This window comes from Cololabis saira, chromosome 1 (genome assembly GCF_033807715.1).
Source record: "Cololabis saira isolate AMF1-May2022 chromosome 1, fColSai1.1, whole genome shotgun sequence".
Taxonomy (NCBI): domain Eukaryota; kingdom Metazoa; phylum Chordata; class Actinopteri; order Beloniformes; family Belonidae; genus Cololabis; species Cololabis saira.
This window is the reverse complement of record NC_084587.1, coordinates 41,419,822-41,425,833: the sequence shown is the minus strand read 5'-3', so window position 1 is coordinate 41,425,833 and position 6,012 is coordinate 41,419,822.

Here is a 6,012-nt window from a genome sequence, read left to right as displayed (position 1 = left end):
GTGCTGGTCGGTGTGTTCTTCCTCACTCTTCTTCTCTGTCTGCCTTCTCGTCTTCTCGTTCTTGTTGCACCTGAGAGGAATGATGAGCTCTGGTCCAGATCTCTCAGGAAACAGCTGGTTCTTCATCACACGGCTCTCGCTCTGTTTCCATCCACATGTTTTTATGCACATTTTAAAGCCTTGCTTTAGAAAAAATAACAACATTTGAAAAAATCCTCATGTGTTTTTGTCTTTATCTGAATTCATTGATGCTCATCGGACGAGTCCACCTGAATGTTTAATGACTGATGGAGAGAAGAGCGGGTAAAAGAGAACCAACGGTTTGAGCCGGACCCGATCCTGCCTTCACAGTTCTGGTAGATGTAGCTGGACTTCACTGATCAGTCCCAGGAAAAATGTGGGCGTCTGATATCGCAGCCCATCAGGTGTTGGATATGGGGTCGGGTCTCAGGGTGTCCGTCAGCCAGCAGAGGTGCTTGAAGTCTGAAGTCTGGGTCACGCGGGAAGCAGAGCTGCTGTGGTTCCCACGCGTCCTGGAAAAGTCCTAGGAAATAATTTCAGGGAAAGAGTGGGAACCCTGCTGTCCCTCGTACCTCATTCACGGTTGTGGTTCTACCAAACATGCAGTCGCTTCCTCGCCATCCTCGTGGACGTGTCTCCTCATCCCATACCCATGGATCTGCCTGGTAGCTGGGATCGGTATGGGATCGGGAGATCTGTGGTCTGGGTGGCTTTCAGTTTCCATGGTAACAGAGTTTCAGCATGGATGCTCTCAGTAGATCGCTGTGTGTATTAACGCTTAAAAGTGTTCTGGTAGTCTGAAGTCCACTGATCAGGATCAAGTCATGCAGTTAACGGCAACTAAAAAATAAGGTTTAGTCTTTTCACTATCGTTGGAATGGCTGCCTCTGCCACGGCCCCGCCCCCAAACATTCCCACGCCACCATTGAGCCGGTGTCTGAACCAATCACATGTAGTGTCTTCACGTATGTGTCCCACGGGTGTGATAGTGTTTCTGACACTTTCATGACCTCAAAAACAACCGAATCTCCGCTGGTGTCGACTGGCAGCCAAGGTCTCCATAATCCTTACAGGCCATAGTCCATCTTTTATGTGAGGTTTAAAAAGGGTGTGAGGTGTGGGGCCTTAAACGTCAGCAGCCCTAAAAGACAACTCATTTAGATTCCAATGTCATCAAAGCGCCGTTTTCTGCTGTCGACGTGTGAAAGGCTGAAGGTCGGCGGCAACGGTTCCTGGTGCTTCCAGCAGGTTCAGACATGAAGCGGACCGGGACTGAAATCAGTGCGTTTGTTCTGATCTGAATAGCCCGTGCTGGTCAGCAGTTCATCACAGAAACAAAGGTCCATCCGTTAGACCAGTGTTCTTCCAACCTGCTGCTCAGGACATCTTCCTTTATGCTTTAGATGTTTTACTGCTCAAACACACCTGATTAGATCACCAGTGATCAGCCGTGGAGCAGAGCAACATGTACGGCGTGCAGGGCGGTCGTTAAAAACACGGGTTTAGAATAAACACTTGCTTCATGACTTCAGGTGAAAATAAATGCAGACAGACCGGGGCTGGATTCAAACCAGCAACCTTCCTGATCCATGGACTGTTTTTGATGACAGCCCTTGTTTTAGTTGACAGCCCATCAAACTGAACAGGTGGTTGATGTGGAGTTTTAAACCAGGTGCAGCCGTGTTTTCCAGCTGCTGTAACACTTGAGTGAGGAGTCGGGGAGGACTTGGACGGGAGATCCGTGTATTTAGTTTACTTCCATTAAAATAAATGCTGAATACTGACTTTAATGACCTTTTTACATCAAAATAGAATCAAACATTTATTTACTTCGATAAAGACAAACGCAGCTCCTATTAGTACATTCAGTATTGATTATGTATTTCAAGTAAAATGAAAATGTCCAATTAATCTTTTTCAAAGACAACAGTTCTGTTGTTCTTTTCATAGGGGGGGCCAGATGCTAACACTTAAATTCTTGGGGTGGACACCAAAACTAAAAGCCATCATTACAGGATTTTATTATACTGTTGTAGTGTACAGGCTCAGAATTAATTAAAGAAACGCCTACTGATATGCATTTGGCCCAAATGATTTGGGACGAAACGCATAACTGACGATGGAATCTGTGACCGGCAAGTGTTTTTTTTTTTTTTATTGAGGCAAGTGGGGTGGCCAGCGTATTTGTAGGGGGGGCCGTGGCCACCCCTGGCCCCCCCCTGGTGGCACCACTGTCCAGAGCAGGGGTGCCCAATCCTGGTGCTCGAGAGCCCCTATCCAGCATGTTTTAGATGTTTCCCTGCTTCCTCACACCTGATTCTAATTACTCGTCATCATTAGCTTGTCATAACGGTCTGGACAGTTCTGTTGTTGAAACAGCTACTTTTATCATGGTGTGCTTAAGCAGGGAAACATCTAAAACATGCTGGATAGGGGCTCTCGAGCACCAGGATTGGGCACCCCTGGTCCAGAGGATCCAACCTCAACGGCTCAGAGTTACCGAAGGACCACGGTGGTCAGTCCTGTGGGGAATAACTGCATCCGTGACGTAGTGATCTGTACGATCCGCTCGAGTCCCTAATGTTGGAACATTTAATTTACATCTAAATGTTAGTATTGATACCCCTGAGAGTGAAAACGTATCCGTAGAGGAACCCAACCGACCACAAGGGTCTGGATCCGGACCTGCGGTTCCTCCTGGATCCAGACCCTTGTGGTTGCACCTGAACACTTGCATCTTGTTCCGAGTCCTCTGCCGGTGTTTTGAACACATTAAATATAACATAAGTTGTAAGTTTGGCTCTATCTTTATCTATTTTTCTTCAACAAACAGTGATTTTCTTCATAAATAATGTTTCTCTTTAAAAGCTGAAAACGAGTACCTGCAGAAATCACCATATCTTTCTGTTTTCGGCCGTTAATCCTGGACATATTCAGTCGTGGAAGATGATGAAAAAAGCAAAGTCACATCTGAATCTGTCGATCACAGTAACTGATTATTCAGACGAGTCACATGATGAAGAAACGAGCCTCAACTGTTTTGTTGATTCCACTGGTAATTTATCAAGGTCTGCACAAGTCTGTTAAAGACACGGCCGTTTGTATCAGGTGTGTTAAAGCAGGAACAATTTAAAACCGGCAGGACACCGACCCTCGAGGACCAGGGTTGACACTGATCTGATCAACGTAAAGGAGTGAAAATGATCGACAAGAGCTGCGTCTGCTCTTCAGCCGCTCCTGCAGGGGGAGCCATTGCACAGAAAACAAGAAGAAGAAGCCTTATGGTTGAAGAATGACTCATTCTCTGAGGATGTTCATGCACATGTTTCATCCTTGATAGGAAAAAAAAGTCACAAAACAATGTTATTTACCAGCTGACTGGTCTGGTTTCCTAGAACAAGTCCCAGGAGTTTATAAGTTCGGAATGATGGTGGATGATCCTCGTTGAAGTTTCCTCCTCTCCATCCTTCAGCAGATGCGTCCACGTCTCCTGTCAGTCAGCAGCTGGTGCGACTCGTCCACGTCTCCGAGATCTTCACCTGCAGACTCACCCGACGTTCAGACCAAGACAACTTTATTCACAAAACTCTTGAAAAACAGCAACCGCTAACCACGTGGTGAAGACGGGAATAAAAAATACGTATAAGACACAAAATCACAAGTAGAGGTCCAGGAGACAAATGAAAACATTAGTAAAAACGTAAAATCAACATCTCAAACCAGGTTCAGAGTCAGAAGGGGAATCTTAAGACCTTTAAAACGCAACAAGGAGTGTGTCTATTGTGTAACTGTAAGCCCTGTCCTCCCTGAACCTCCGCTGGGTCCTTGGCATCCAGGAGCAGCTGGTCTCAGTGACCGGGAAGGGCGGCCCAGACAATTTAAAGATTTATAAACAAATGAAATAAATACAAAGATTTATTCTAGAGATTAGATTTGATTTTATTGAGATTTAGTTGTCCTGAACGAAAACACATATTTGGGCAACTGGGACCTACTTGGGTTCTGGCGCGCGTCGGAACGGCCCGGCTGTGGCCCGGCTGTGGTCTAAATGTCATCGGTCAGCTTTGACGGTGGCTACGAGTCCTGCGAGGTCCAGATGTGAAGACAAAGAACACTTGGGTCTTGGGCATCCCACCAGCAGAGGGCAGCGTTGCCTGTTGTTTTTTGTCAAACAAAATGAAAAAATAAAACAGTTCTTTGGAAACATTCAGAATTCTCGTTGCTTTTTGGTTCTTCGTGCTCTCTGCTGCGGCGGTATGGGATCTCAGTTCCACTACGAAAAGACGAGAGCAGGTTTCAGATCCAGACATCTGTGGCATGAGGCCTCACATCAGAGTACTTGTACGTAGCGGTGTCACCATGCTGGAGGACAGACGTAGCGCAGCATCTGCTGCAACCGTCGCTGCGCCCACAGCGGGCTGGCTTAACCCACCAGAACTAAAACTACATCAAATATCACAAGTTTGCTTCCAAAGAATCACTTTTTTTTTTAAAAGATGTTTCTAGTGGCCCTTTATTCAAGTTGCAGATAGAAAGGGGGTAGAGAGAGAGATCGGGGATGACATGCAGCAAAGGTGTGCAGGCCGGGACCGCTGCAGGAGGACTGTAGCCTCAGTATATGAGCTGCATCTTAACCCACTGCGCCACTGAGCAGCCCCAAAGAATCACACTTTATGAACTGTTGATCATTTCATCCTTACACACCAAACAGTGAATTTAGATCAAACCTTCCCATCAAATGTGTGAAGATAACAGTTTTTTAAATACGAGGTGGATGGGGTCAGAGGTCAGCACTGATCCTGGACCGCTCCTCAAACCAGGGTAAAACTGGCTTTAATTCTGGCCGACATGCTTCCTGAGAGAAAAGGGAAAACGCAGGTAATGAAAGTTTTCATTTAAACCAGCTGGACGGCCTCGGACGGGCCGGAAGTTAGTGGCTTGGTCAGTTACACTCAGGGTCTTTTCTTGTTTCCAGCTCGTTTTGTTTTCAAAATACAATCCAAGACATGGATGTTGTTGACGCAGCACCACCCGGCGGTTGATGTCAGGGTGGAGTTCTGCTGCCCACGGACATGAACGTCAGCCACGTGTTTCTGTCTCATTTAACGCTGTGACAGAGACATGTTCTAGGTAGTTTGAATGTCAACTCGCAGGTAGCTTGTTTGCTCATCCTGGTATTCCTCTGAAGAAATTTGGGCATTTCTGTTGGAACATCAGTGATGACATCACAGCCCACCCAGCAGGCTATGTACTTAAAAACATTTTTAAGGTTGTTTTTTTTGGCCCTGCAGACACAGGGAGACCTGGAGCTGGAGGTGTTAGGTAACTGATTTAGACTCTTATCGGCACATGTTGCACTTTGGCAAACAACTAGCAGCACTTTGTGTTTGTTGGACCAGCAGGGTGTTTCTATGTATTGTTGCATTGTAGACTCTGTTTTTCTGTTTGTCTTTCTCTTCTGAATGTCATGAGCCGTTTGGCAACTCATTTTCCCCAGAGGGGACAATAAAGGTTTCAATCAATCAATCATTTTATAATTTAACAGTTTAAAAAGGTCTGAACATTAATACGAGTCAGATGATGGATGTTTAGAAACTCTGCTTTATGTTTTTAAAGGATTTCATTCTTTCATATTTTCTGAATGGGGTACTTTGCCATCTTTGGTTTCTACTGGATACTTCTTGGATAAAATGGGCAGAGCCAGAAGTCACCTGGGGATTTGGACCATACTGGTCTAGATCTGGACTTAGATCTGGACTTAGAACTGAACCAGAACTTCAGCTGGGACAGAATGTTTCACCAAAACACAAAACTGAAGAGTTCATCAGTATCGTTTACAACTGGCTCCACCGTCAGCTGAACGTCTTGTGTCAAATTATATAAGACAAAACCCAAAAAACAAAACTCTGATCTAAGAGTTAAAGGTGAACCAGCTCCAGCTGGAGCGGGTCCAACAGAACCAGACCTTCAGTTACTTTCACACAGAAACAG